The 15,921-nt window shown below is 34.6% G+C and overlaps 1 pseudogene; it reads left to right on the top strand.

Annotated features, from left to right (window-relative positions):
- The first annotated feature begins 15,383 nt into the window (after positions 1 to 15,383).
- Positions 15,384 to 15,527, top strand: LOC145249219 (U2 spliceosomal RNA; annotated as a pseudogene).
- The last annotated feature ends 394 nt before the right edge of the window (positions 15,528 to 15,921 follow it).

The raw sequence follows: 15,921 nt of genomic DNA, 5'->3' as shown, positions 1-15,921 counted from the left end.
CACTATATACCCAATGTAGACAAACCACTTCGAACACGGAACTTCTCTCAAAAGGGAAAGCTCCAAATAATACACCGGATGCTCACAGACGTTCCAGTTTGCCAGTGGCCTATATTTCTTGGACGCTGAATATTTGAGGTGGACGTTAAGGTTTTTACTTTAAACAGTAACCCACCAGCGTTAATGAAACCACGAAATCTTTATCCTAGTTGATCAAAATTATTATAAGAGTAACCTATCAGCAAGTACGACGTCAAAAAACGATGTTATAAAAACAAATAATTCTTCAGATTTTGGACTGTAAAATATGTACAAAATGTCAACGCTGTGACCAGGATTGTAACCTAGGTTAGCACGGCCACAACGTGGGGTCCTAACCTCTAGACGATCACGGCTAACACTGACGTCTGTCGCTCTTGGCAGAAAGACACATGACTACTGTCAAACTATTGAAAAATAAGGAGGAAACTTGAAATTCTCACGCATGCGCAAAAATACACTATAGCAACTATTGTTAAATGCAGCTGAATCTCTTCGCTCGCTAAGACAAGTAGATCAGACCAGTTCTTCTAAGAACTCACCAAACGCAAAAGGAAATAAGTTAAATTAACCGCAAAAGAAACTGAAAGAAAGTCATCTTCGAAGATAATAACTAGATAGTGTGGCTACTATACACAATCTACTAATAAAAACAAGTAAGTTTTCCTAAATAAACTACAATAAATTAACCAAGTAACCTCACACTGTCACTGATTAGGACTTCATATAAAGATAACAACTACACTATTGGTGTATATACCGTTCCACACTTTAACTATTGGTGACGGATCAGTATCTCAATTCTACGAGAGTTGTATTGCTATAAGATAAGTGATATTATAGTAGGATACACATAAGTGTTATATGTTTACATTTAATAAAAAATGCCAAATTCAGCACGTAGTAAAAAAGCTCAGAGAAATATGGAATATGAAAAAAACAAAGTCAAGGTATTATCTGAGCAAAAAGAATACTATCAGAAAAATGCTGAAATAATAAAAATTAAGTATCATGCAAATCCTGAGGCAAAGAAGGGTGCCTCACGTGCTGACGCAAAAGCACGGTATAACAGGGATCCCGAGGGGAAAAATGCCTCACGTGCTCATTATAACAAAGAACCAGAAAAAAAGAAGGCTGCCTCACGTGCTGACTCAAAAGCACGGTATAACAGGGAGTCTGACGAGAAAAAAGCTGCCTCACGTGCTCTTTATAACAAAGAACCAGAAAAAAGAAGCCTGCCTCACGTGCTCTTTATAACAAAGAACCAGAAAAAAGGCTGCCTCCCGTGCTTACTAAATAGCACGGTATAACAGGGATTCCGAGGGACAAAAGCTGCCTAACGTGCTCTTTATAACAGAGAACCAGAAAAAAAGAAGGCTGCCTCACGTGCTGACTCAAAAGCACGGTATAACAGGGATTCCGAGGGAAAAAGCTGCCTCACGTGCTCTTTATAATAAAGAACCAGAAAAAAAGAAGGCTACCTCACGTGCTGACTCAAAAGCACGGTATAACAGGGATCCCAAGGGGAAAAAAGCCGCCCCATCCACAAACTATTATAAATATAAATATCAAAAACTGCCAAATCTTTGCCAACACGCCAAAGAATGAACCAAGAAAATTTAATAGTGAGGGTATGAGCATTTTATAACTTAATAATACTCTAACTGTTTTATCAGAGAGGCGGTAGCACACTCTATGTAATATAGAACCGATGGAGGACCAAGAGACAACTCCTAAGGCCCAAAACCCAAAGACCTAAAACCCAGCAGGAAGCGACCTGCTACTAATGGAGGCGGCAACAGGCATTATTCTCACGAAAACCGTTAAAATAGTTGAAAGATTATACTAATAAATATCTAATGACAGTTACTACGAAAAATATACTAATGATTTTTTAGTAATTTTGAATTTACATAATAAATACGCATTTTTTTTCATTTTTACTTTTATAATTTACAGGAATGTATCTATGCAAATACAGACATCATATCTTATCCATATTTCTCATCGCTGGAATTGTTTTAGAGGAAAATTATATATTTTCTTAGTAATTTTGTTTATATTTCAGTAAGCTACTTTTAATATACTTTTCATTTACAATTTTAAATCTATGTAAATAAACGTGTGCATATACTAATTAATTTATTTTATTTTAATTTTGTACGAATTACTACATAAGCACGCACTCATATGGTGTATACCGTCAAATATGTGTGTATACGAACGTTCTTACTCGAAATATATACATGTAAAATTATATAGTTGTCCGGTGGAAGTTTCTACACCCCTCGCAGAAAAAACGAAACTACTGTTGTTGATAACCATCAGGTATTGTTTGAAATTGAATTTCGGCCAGCCCCTGCGGGGGCTGGGCATGAATGTCAAAGAAACCCCACATATGAGAACATAGCTCTTGAGTCCGCATTTCCCTTTCACTCTCCACATTAAAAAACAACCTTTTGCCTAATTTGCTCAGTGGGGAAGCAAATACATCCGATCAGGTATTGTTTGAATTTGAAAAAAGCAAATAAAAGAACGCGTATAGCCGTATGTAATAATAAAATTAGAGAAAAAAATTGTCAATTAGAATAAGATTAGAAAGTATAAAAAAAGTTTTTTTAGAATGTAGAACATCTCACTGTATATTAAGTAGTAAGTCTGATGGACACTCATCATGCTAAGAATATTTCTGAATAGACACCAGCTATCTCCCCTTGGAATATACACTCTTAACATGTACATATTACTTTGTAAAATTTATAAAAGTTCACTTTGAAGATAAATAAATTTCAAATTGACTCTTGTACCTTTATTGTTAAAATTATAGAGACAACATTTTGTTTAACAATGTTCATGCCTTGGATGAAATGCTTTTCTAACTTGTGTGTATATATATATATATATATATATATATATACATATACATATATATACATATATATATATATATATATATGTATATATAAGTTAGAAACGTATTTCATCCAAGGCATGACAAAATGTTTTCACTATAGTTTTACTAAAATAAACGTGAAAGATTCAATTTGAAATTTATTCATCTTCAAAATGAACTTTTATAAATTTCACAAAGTAAGGTATAAGAGTTAATTTAAATTTAATAAAAAATTCCCTGTGATTTATTTTATGTAATGCACCTTTTAAGAAATCATTGAAAATTTTATATCTATATCATTAATTGCTAGATGAAACATTCCACTAAATAAATCCAAGGTAATTCTTTTATTCAATTTAAAGTAAAATTTTATACCTTACTTTGTATAATTTATAAAAGTGCACTTTGAAGATAAATAAATTTCAAATTGAATCTTGACTCTTTACTTTTTAAGTCTAGTGTGAAAACATTATGTTTACCCCTTTTCATGCCTTGGATGTAATATTTTCTTTCTTGTATCTTATCTTTTTAAATATTATATTTTAAAACTCTTTCTCTCTATTTCAATCTGTATTACTCCTCACGCCACATCTCATTTTGTCAACTCCCTCTTTGTATTATTACAGGTTTGAATATTCTGTCTGTTCCAGTTTGTATTTCTACTCACACAACAATTCATATTTTGCAACTCCCCTTTGTAATACAGGTCTGCATGATCAGAAAATCTGATTTTTTTACAAATATTTAAAATAACTTTTTTAGATTAATATTTGTTTTTAATTCTTTCAGAATAGAACATCTTCAAAATGTAATAGATGGCATATTTTATATAGGTTTATTACAAATATTCAGTACACAACGAGAAAAATAGAGATTAACATTCCAAAAGGACTGTATAACTGGTTACGGTCAATAGTGTTTTCGCCAGCGATTGTCTTTCTTATTGTTATTATCTTATAATTATTATTGTTTAAAACATTTTGTGGCCTGCTCTTTCGCGCGAGGACTAATATATGTGTGTGTGTGCGTACGTATGTGTTTGGTGAAATTGTTTGTGAATTTATATTGTGACTCTTAAAACCTGTTTGTTTAAATATTAAATTACATGGTTTTATTTATTTTGTCTGCTATCAATTACTTAAATTTCAAATTAATTATTGCTTGAGGAGGATTTTTTCTAGAACTGCCTGTTATATGCTTGTATTTGATTTCTGTGCCAGGTATGTTTCTTCAGTATATTTAGTAATCTGAGATGTCCAATCAAGTTCTTGTTATTCACTAGGTATTTCAAATCATCTATGTATCTCTTAGGAAGTACAGTTTCATATGGATGAGTAACTGCAACAGAAATAACACCCTGTATGAAACCTTTTTGAACATCCGTATCTTCATGTTTGTAACTCTTCCAACTGGTGTCGTTTGTTATATTTGGGTGGATGCCAGTTGCGAATTTTAGTCCGAAACTAAGGGCTTCAATTTCGGTGTTTGAGAGTACTTTGGTAGAAAGATTTTGTATTAGATTCGGGCGTCCTATGGCTCTCCACTTGCTGTCGGAGATTAATTTTGTAAGTGTATTACCCGATGGTGATAATGGCGGGCGGGTGTTTAATCTTTGAACTGATTTGTTATATTTAAGAAAAAAGTATGTGTCATGGTCTAGTTCTCTAGTAGGTCGTTAGCTAATGTTCGGGCTTCATGGAATAAATGAGAGCTTTGTTGTTTTAAGAGATCTGCTTAAGCAACTAAATATTTTTCCAAGTAATCTGGGAAAATATGGTGCGAATATTTCAAATATTTAAATGCACATTTGGGTATAATTTTTCTTGTATAAATTTAAGAAAAAAAAGTTCTCCTGCTCTTGTGAGAGTTGACACCGATTAATATTTTGGTCTTCTTATGGAGTACTAGCTTGCCTTTGCTTAGAATTCCTAGAATCTAGTCCTTTCAAATTCAGATTACCCCCAGACACAGAGTATTTTAGATACATTGACGACATTTTAATTTTTCTTCCAGAAAACAAACGCATAAATATCATTAGAGACGAATTAGACTCAGTCGAACCTTCCATAAAGTTTACCTATGAAACAGAAAACAAATATTCATTAACTTTTCTAGACATACTTATTTAAAAAAAATCCAATAATAAACTATCCTTCAATGTTCACCGCAAAACTGCATACAAAAATGAGTACATACATTTCTATTCACACCATAATAATAAAATAAAAACAGCGATGATAATTGGTTTCTTCTTATGCGCTTTCGGAATTTGCAGTCCTGAATATCTGGACGAAGAATTCAAATACCTCACAAACATGTTGAAACCCTTGCAATATTCGAAATATTTCATATTGAATGCTAAAAGAAAAACCACAAAAATATTTTCCATAATAAATAATAATAATAAATCATATAGACCAGACCTTTATCTCATAAACAGACGTCTTCTGTTACCTATACACATCAATAATACAATAATCTGTAACACACTGAACAAACTAGAAATTCCTATTGTACAAACCACATCACTAACCATAAGACATATATTAAAAACTACGGAACATCTTCATAACACACCAGTTTCAAATGGAGGTATATATACTATTCTTTACCAAAATTTCCATCATAAATACGTTAGTGAAACCCAGCGTAATTGGAAAAAAGGGTCAGTGAAGATAAAAGAAATATCAAAATAGCAATTCTCTAAGTGAATTTTTCTCTTATTCATATATATATATATATATATATATATATATCTATATATATATATACATTTACCCATGTAAATATATGTATATAAACATATGCATACTATATATGTGTATATGTGGACATGTGTATGTATATATTATAGATTAGAATATTACTGGACCTTGTGTCATCATTAGTGATGAGTGAACTATTTTTATCTAAGTACATATTATTAATAGAAAAGGCTGGATAACCGAAAAAATGTAAGTAACTATCTAAAAGGTTTCTCTACTTTAAATTCTAAATCTAAAGTTTATATGTTCTCGTCAAAATTAGGGCAGGTGTTTTCCTACATGCGTATAAAGGAACCCTATTTTTACTATAAACGGTTTTCTATACTTATCACGGTTACTCCGAAAAAGAACCTATCAAAGAACACTAGCAGACTTATTTGTCATATGTGTAAAATTTGAACCAATGGGCCAATTTTTTCAGAGGCCATAAGGAAGATAGTTACACAAACAAAATACTTTATACATAAGTAGATAAAACATATTTACATATATATTAAAATTTGTGTTTTGGACTACAATGTATTCAAGTATTTCTGAAGACGTTACAACAATAAAAATAAGGCATATTTAATCTCAAGTGAATGTAGATAGTACATACACTTTTGCATTAAAATTGCGAAGCTGATTGGAAACATACTCTTATATCTATATACTTTTCTCATTCAAGTGCACGCGTATAATATCATCCTTTGTTAACAAGTAATCTCTCCGTTTTACGAAAAAGCAATCTAAAATTATGTAATTGAAAAAAATTATATTGCTTATAATTACAAGATATAACTCTAATAAATAATAATTAGTATCGAATTAGTGCATAGATAAAAATGTATTTTTAATTTTCAATGTGATGCCGTTACATAATTTGTCTTTGTTTCGTCGATATATCAACAGGGACTGTATATAAAAATCTTAAATTTCAGTTATTGACTAGCATATTGGAATAAATTTAGACACTGCAAATTGATCTTCATAAACCTACTGTGGAAATTCATATAAAGCTCCAGTCCTCTGCTCAATTTACAGACCACAGAGCAAACAGAACATCTGTGCCCCGCAGTGCTTTCACCATCAAAGAAAGAGTGATCTCCATGTGATCGCTTGTGGCTAGCTAGGCCAGCTCGGGATAAAGTCATTTTACTGCATAAATTATTAATGTGGTGCTGCACGAAAGCCTCCGATAGATCTAATATATTTGACAGATATTTCTTCTGCATATCACGCTTCATTTTTGCATGCTCATATTTTTCTTCTCAAAGCTATAACAGCCCTGCTAGACCAAGGAACGCCAGTTTTACGATCATTGGAAGCACTTTTCCAACTGAATATGTAAATTCCAAGAACTTTAAAATTATCTTTGATGTTATACCTAAAGCTTTTCGTAGGTTTATGTTCTTGAAGCTTCCCTTGTGTAATTTCACCATAGAACAGGCGCTTTTGCAGTTTCTTGTCGTCCATCCTTGTCAGATGTCCATCCCACCTCATCTGGTTGCGTATAATGATACAAGTTACGTCAGCTCGAATGATAACGTCCATATCAGGTATAAAAGAGCTCAACAGGAAGCCCAGAATGTGTCTCACGAATTTCTGTTGCACTCTTTCCATGACTTTTTTGTGTCTACCAAAAGTTTTCCAGGCCTCGGAAGCGTAAAACAGGGATGGTAAAATACAAGATTGATTGACACTGGTCTTTGTATGAAGAGTTATAATCCTGTCAGACCACACTCGCTTCTCTAAGCCATTAAAATCCTTAGTGGCAGGCAGTATCCTATAGTTGACCTCAGCATCCAGGATTCCGTCTCTGGCAAGATTACTACCCAAACACACAAATATGTTAACCACGGCAAGTCTTTGGTTATTGACAAAAATATTTGGTTTCTACATACAACCGCGGGATGGAGGTGTAAGCATGACCTTGATCTTCTTAAGACTAATAGTAAGCCCAAAAGACGCACAGGCACCTGAAAACAGACCCATGAGACCCTGCATATACCTCTCACTATGGGCTAAGAGATCGGCGTCATCCGCATTAACCAATTCACGAACCAGGTGCTGAGAGGGAATTGTAGAAGCATGAACACGACGAAGATCAAATACCTTACCTCTGGTTCTGAAACGCAAGCAAACCCCAGAAAACATTCCCTAAAGACATAGGAACATATAGTTGCAAAATAAAAAAGAAAAAAGTGTAAGTTCTGGGGTATCACCCTGCGTCACATGATAGGCATCCATTGAAGTTCAGGTGAGCCTTTATATTAGTAGGGAGGTCCATGAGTAATCGTAGAAATTGTGGTGAGCATCCCAACTCCCCCAGAATTATCCATAGGACATTTCTGTTCACCGTATCAAAAGCCTTAGCCAAATCAACAAAAATCTGATAAAGCGGAACACGGTGTTCAGTACATTTCTCCTGCAACTGCCGAGCAGATAAGATCATGCCCATGGTTCCTCTGCCGGGACTCAATCCACTTTGGCTTTCTGGAATGACGGATGGACGAATATACTTTAACAATCTATTAAGTCGAACTCTGGAAAATACTTTGCCAACTGCTTCAAAGAAAGTTATCCCACAATAACTTTAACAGTTGGTCCTTGACCTATTTCCCTTGTACATTGATATATGAATTGCATCCACCCAACACTGATGAACGGGAACACCCTTCAAGACATCAGTGATTAGATGAAGAATTTCATAAACACGCTTATCACCACCCATGTAAGAGGACTTCTACAGGAATACCATCAAGTCCTTGAGCCCTCCCAATATTCACTTCCTTGATTGCATCTCTAATTTCGTTCTCAGATGGAACTCAGACATTTCATGGATAAGCTACTGGTGTGATAAAAAATCATTGATGACGCCCTCATATACATTAGAGGGGTTGTCAAAGAGATTAGAATAATACTCATCCAAAGAAGGAGAATCTTGTTAGGATCCTTTATAAGGGCGATTCTATAATTTGAGAGTAGAAGAGATGTTGATAGTATTTGACACTATAATCTGTTTAAGCAAATGGTACATGTGTTTGAAGTCTTTACGATCAAAAGCCATTTGCAGTTGGTTGGTAAGTTTAGCCCACCACTGATTCTTCATTTGGCGGAGTCGCTTTTGGAGAAGACCCTTGCTTGTTTTAAGTGACTATTGGAGAGACTCTCGACCCCCATGAGAGGCAGAAAACATTTTATGATGCAACTCATTTTAAGCACTAAAGAGTTGAGTAATTTCAGAATCATTATCATCAAACCAATCCTGATGTTTAGGTTTGGGAAGACCAAGAATATCAGCACTTGTTTAATAGATTGTATTTTAATATGCGCCCAAGACCCATCAAAATCAGTAGAATTAACTACCGATCAAATATTTTCACGTGCACTTGGATCATCCAGCTTGGACACATCAACACGCCTGGGAATCTTAACACCACCCGACATACATTTCCTCCTTATACAGATTTTCAACTTCGCACGTACCAAAAAGTGATCTGTGCGCATTCAGCTCCGCGCATAACACGAACACTACAGAAGTCCTACATATCTGCCTTTCTGGATATAATGTAATCAATCAAGTGACCTTGTATTGAACGCGGATGGCTGAAGAAAGTGTTACAGATAGGTAGTCAAAATCAGTGCATAGATGGAGAAGATGCAGACCATTACTGTTGACTTTACCTGCACCAAACCGGCCGAGGGGGTCCTAGGTGTCATGATCCTTGCACACTCTTGCATTTAAATTAGCCATGAGTAAGATCTTCTCAGATAAAGGAATAGAGGAAATGCTACGACTGAGCTCTCGGTAAAACGCTGTGATGGTGCCTTTATCATGATACATGGTTGGGGCATGCACAGATAAAATTGTCATATACCTACTGTGTGCAAGAGGGAAGCGCATCATCATAATTCTGTCACTCACAGAGAGTGGCTGTTCAATCCTCTTCACCAAATCAGGACGCACTGCAAAGCCAATTCCAACTTCTCATCTCAGCCCCCATGGTTGTCCTTCCCCCAAAAAGGTGTACCCCGAGCCCACTTATCCCAATTGATACTCACCAGTCAATCATGTTTCAGACAATGCCTCAATGTCTATGCTGTACCTAACACGCTCTCTTGCTACAACAGCTGTCCTACGCTCAGGTGTTTCACTATCCAGGACACGTAGCAACAGTAAGGTTATTACTCTCCACATAAAATGTTGATTTCCTTGTTATATGTCTTCAACTTTATCTTGTTTCTCCTACATATACAGACAGACGGCGAGCGCAGGAAACCGACCAGCTGATAAAAGGGTGGCCAATTTCTATTCACACCATAACAATAAAATAAAAACAGGGATGATAATTGGTTTCTTCTTACGCGCTTTCAGAATTTGCAGTCCTGAATATCTTGACGAAGAATTCAAATATCTTACAAACATTTTGAAAACCTTGCAATATCCGACATATTTCATATTGAATGCTAAGAGAAAAGCCACACGAATATTTTCCAGAATAAATAATAATAAAAAATCATACACACCAGACCTTTTTCTCATAAACAGACATCTTCACACACCAATAATACAATAAGCTATAACACATTAAACAAACTAAAAATTCCTATCCTACAAACCACATCACTAACCATAAGACATATTAAAAACCACGAAACCTCTCTATAACAACCCAGTTTCCGATGGAGGTATATATACTATTCCTTGCCATAATTGCCATCATAAATACGTTAGTGAAACTCAGCGTAAATTGGAAAAAAGGCTCAATGAACACAAAAGAGATATAAAAAATAGCAATTCTCTACGTGCATTATTCTCTCATTCATTGCAACATAACCACACCTTTGACCTTAAAAAAGCAAAAGTAGTTACATTTATTTCTAATATACCGCGCCGGAGACTTCTAAAATCTGCACTTATCGCAATTTCAAGCACTATTAAACAACGTGGAGGTTTCTATAACATATCGCCATAAATAAGTAAACTGTTATTAAAAGAGCATTATTTAACTGTGGGCACAGGTAAACTTTCTCACACCATTCAACACCCCCTGTAATAATTAACACATAATCTCAATCAATAAATTACATAAAAACCACTCATTTCATTTCTGTTACAAACTTATACTTGAATTTCAACAGATATATCTTGTTCCCAATAAGAATATAAACTTGCGTTCATAGTTGTAAAATTAAATTAACGACTACATGACGTAACTAAAATTTCCTTCTCTTTGACAGCGCCAGCCCCCTCCTTTTTGAATTTCCAACATCAATTTTCCGTTTCTCTGAAATAGAACTGTGCCACACTGTGCACGTGAAACATTTTCAAATATTTTGTACTGGTATATTTTTTGGTTTCTTAATCTCATTCATCCAGAGGAAGTCTGGAAATAAAGACGAAACGTTGATGAACACATAATACGGTTTGTTCCTTTTTATTTTCTCTCTCTCTCTCTATATATATGTATATATATATATATATATATATATATATATATATATATATATATATATATATATATAAATAAGAGCGAGAGAGAGGCAGGGACGAGAAAGATAAAGCTTAATATACACATAAATGTTTCAAATACTGCCCTCTGCTAAAACGTGTTCATAGATAATTCTATGCAATTATACAGAATAATGGATATATAAATAAATAATATTCAGCGTAAGAATGCATTAAAGCGAATCATCTAAAATGAAGCCCTGAAAAGAACAAACTATTTAATTAGCGGTCATTTTCCTACAGTAATTTACAGGTATATTGACTTTCTTCTCACATATATATGACTGGGTATATTAAGAAATGCATTATATAAACCGCGTTAAATAATACTTCTAGAGCGACAGAAAGACCCGCCATCGTACACACTTTTACAATACAGATTTGAAACAATCAGTTTTTGTAGTTTAAGCTTCCAAATAGGAATAAAAGCTTTTTTATAAACATAGAAAATGTATTTAATCTAAGATAGGGACAGTGGGGAAAATAGAAAATAATAATTTAACAAAACGCAAATAGAAAACTCAGAAATTAGCACAGCAAATATTACAGCATATATCAAATTCACTAGATTTCTCAATAATTTAATGACGATTTATCATGGTAAAATGCTTAGAAGCTTCTAGAATGTTCAGGAGTATGCAATAGTGTTGGAAGACCGGATCTTATCCCATAATGTTCTCGTCCAAATCCTATAAAATCATCTAAGTCTGATACGGTGGGGCGATATTTCAAAGGATAATGTGGCTCGGGGAGCGAGATCTTACTGATACCTGAAACTACTACTATTATCTTTAGTTTTCTCTATATCCTTGTACCTTTCCTGAATACATTTGTAAATCAGCTACTAAGTGTGTTTCCGTGTCGTTCTTGTGGAAGCAACTGAGCCCCACAACAAATAGAATCAGAGTAAGCAATTATTTAAAGTATTGTGTCATTCTTTATCTAATAAAACTATTTGTAAGCAACCACATCGTAAGCAAGAATAAACAAATTAGTTCCAGAGCTCAGAAAACGAATTGTAATCTTAATCAAAGAGGGTTGGGACACAGAAACATATCTTAACAGTTGATGGTTCCACAGAATTCTATTGGAAGAAATTCGAAAATGGAATCTCACGAATCAACCCTTTCTTTGCCAGATCAGTTCGTTTTCGAAAAAATAAGTAAACGTACTGAAAAGGTATTGACAAGGTAGATTATGAATTCGCCTAGAACTTCTCTTGCTGAGAAAACAATGAAATCAAAGTTAGCAATGCCACAATCAGTAGAACATTTAACCTTAAAGACAACTTCTCCATTCAAAGCAGGTTCGTGCAATGGCGCCTGTAGAGTGTCGGTATAACCTTCTTTGGTCAGATGAGACCAGGATTGACTTGTTGGATACTCCAAAAATCTGAAAGTTTGGATACAAAATGTACTGAATAACAGTCGAAAATCACCATTTCACCAGTGCAATTTGGAGGAGGATCTGAGGTTGTTTTATCGCAGGAGGTGTGGGACAAGTAGTAATAATAAATAGAAAAATTAATGGAGCACTGTATAGGAGTATCTCGGAAAAAACACCTTGGTGAAAGTGTGAAGTGGTTCAAATTGAAATAAGACTGGAAGTTTCAACACAGTACCGATCTAAAACACTGCGGAACTCACACAAAATTTGTTTAATTCAAATAAAGTGAATGTTTTAAGTGGCATAGTCAATCTCAAGATGTCACCATAATTTATGGGGAACATTGAAATTACAGGTCCATAGAAAAGAGACCATCAAATCTTCGAGAATTAGAGAGAACGTGTGTGGAGACATGGAATAAAATTACACGGGACACATGTGAGAATTTCGAAGGATATACAAAACACGTCTGCATGATGTAATCAATATTAATGGTTATGCTACAAAATGTTAGAGACAACTTTGTAAATGTTTTGTAAGTTATGCTTTGTTAATTATTGAGTTTACTTTTCGCGTTGTGTTCAATCATCATTATTTTTTTTCTTTTTACCCCTGTTCCTATCTTGTTTTCAATACATTTTCTAGGTTTATAAATTGTTTCATTAGTATTTGGAAACAAGAAATAAAAATAAAAACTGCCATTTCTCATGTGTGTTGTAAAATTTTGCGAGGCACTGTATCTATACTTTTTTAAATATAATTATCCACTGACATGTGCTCATCCTCTACGACCTATTAGTGGGGCTGAATATAACGAGATTCAAAATCGTAATCCTATAGTAAGAAGCCTAAAATCCTATCACTTAACCACCACGCATGACTGTTGGGGCATATAGCAATTTACGTAGACGTTGTTATCTATTTATAGTTTTGCGATACGTTTGGAATGAATTCAATTTTTATTTTTTTTTAAAGTACATATATAAAAGTCCATACATAAAAGTCAAAATGGGTGTATGTATGTGTGTGTGTTAGTATGTATGTATGTATGTGTGTTTGTATGTTCGCTAAAAACTTTCGACGGACAGAGCAAAAATTTAAAAACTTGGAATCCTATTGAACCTTCATTCTCCGCCCGAGAAATATCGAAACATTGGCCAAATCATTAATTTTTTCACCCTAAAATCATCAATTTTCTACAGGGAGGGGGGTAACAAAAACCGTCCTCTCATAACGAGATAGTTTCTACGCATACGCCAGATGACGTCATGACCTGATTTAGTTTTAATAGTTGAAGAACTGACTAAATTTCATGTACGTCGTGTTAGCTTAGGTGGTTAGAGCGTTGGTTTATCTAAATGTTTTGGGTTCGAATCATGGTGTGAGATGTCTTTTTTTTTCGATTTTTTAAATTCAAATATCGAACCAGTGTTATTTACGCCATTTTTCACGTAGCGTTATTTTTTTCTAATTTTTCTTTTCACTTCGCTTATTCTTAGGTTTTCATTAACACCCCCGACCGACAACACACACACACCAAAACACCCGGATACCCACCGATTTTTTTTTTAATTTTAATATCGAAACATGCTTATTTAAGCAATTTTTCACGTGTTTGTTTTTGTTTTTAGTGGTAACGTTCGTTTTTCTGTTTTCTTCTTTGTTTTTGTTTTTTTCGATTTTTACATTTAACATCGTTCGTTTGCCTTACGTTAGTTTTTTTGTGTTTTTTTCTCGATATTTTGATTGCCCTCCCGGTACGCCCTCCCGCTTAAGTTTTAACATTCGTTTTTATGTTTTCTTTTTTACTTATCTTATTCTAAGGTTTTCATTAACACCCCCACCCCATCCAAACACTCAGGCAACGCCTGGTACCCTCCTCCCGCTGGCGCCAATTGTCTCTAGAAGCCGATGAAACGTTTGGTCAATGTCGGCATACCGTCGTCATATCAGATGGTTACTTTCATTTTTACACCATGCACTCCCCTAATAAACGGGGGGAGTTGTTTTTCCCCAAAGTTTGGTAAAAACAAACCGGTTCATTGACCTCATTAACAACTGCCCCTCAGAAAATGTAAACTGCTGAATAGCTATTGCTTACGTCGTCGTCGTCGTGTCGTAACGCTCGCACCAAATGTTAACTCTACGACTTCCGTGCCGGCATCTGTCAATTGTGTTCTAACTTACATAAATGAAAACATCTTTCAGTAACTCATTCTGGCTGGTCGAACGGATAACGGTTCATGTTTTTTCACATGTTATTTTCCAACTTCGCCTCAGAGCTTCGGGTTCGATCCTACCAACGTACCAAAACGTTTACCCCCTCCAGATTGTTTTTAATTTAAGAGCACACACACCTCGAAACACCCGGGCAACGCCGGGTACCCCCTCTAGTGCTTTCATAAATAAAGTCCACTTTCTGAAGGCTGTTTTGAAACCAGTCGACGATAGGTACTTTTGATAGTCTAGTTTAGTTAGATACGGTAGTTAAACAAGAAATATCAAGCCAAAAATGTGAAGTAAAAGAAAACTACGCTTACAAAAAATATTAACGATCGATGTTTATGCAAAAAAAACAAAGCCAAATGCCATTTTCTTTTTTAGTAAGAATATTTCTCTTTAGAATAAGGAAGACGAAGAAAGAAACACACATACAAATTGAGAGGGAGAGAGAGGAGGAAGAAAGAGCTGTCTAGACAGGAAACGAGATTCGTTTTTTATAGTAGTTACATAATGACCTAATTCTGTTTAGAGGGAGGAAGGTGGGGGGCATATTATGAGTTAATCAGCGTTTGTTTACTTACACATCTCTTGGCCTTTTGGTCAAGATCAAAGTGTAGTATCTGTCCTTCGGATGCTGCACTTCCATTTCTTGTTCTCGTTCTGTGGAGGATCAGTTCTTCATGACTGAGACATTTTTTGTACCTTTTAATTAGGTTGGTCATTCTAAGATGGGTGACTAATTGGCATGACCAAATGATTTATGCAGACCACTGAAGGTAATCAACATGGAGTCTGCCCATTATCAGATGGGTGACTACTTGGAAATACCAAATGCTTTATGTAGATCGATGTAGCAAAGTTACATTATAAGAGGAAGGGGATTATGTGGGTTAAATCATGAAAAATAATTGTTGAAATTATCAACATATCCAAGGATTATGAAAAGTGATGAAATAAAAGTTTTTTGATTCATGTGTTATAATGAAACAAACAGCCTAGATAAAGTATCAAATATATTATTTTAGAAAGAGGGGGTGCACTATGTGGGGTAAATCATAAAAAATGATTGTCAAAATTAGTAACATCTAAGAATTACGAAAAATTATGAAATTGGTGGTATT

Source organism: Euprymna scolopes, chromosome 27 (assembly GCF_053919585.1).
Source record: "Euprymna scolopes isolate OS-2025 chromosome 27, ASM5391958v1, whole genome shotgun sequence".
Taxonomy (NCBI): Eukaryota; Metazoa; Mollusca; class Cephalopoda; order Sepiida; family Sepiolidae; genus Euprymna; species Euprymna scolopes.
This window is presented reverse-complemented; position numbering and strand designations above follow the sequence as displayed.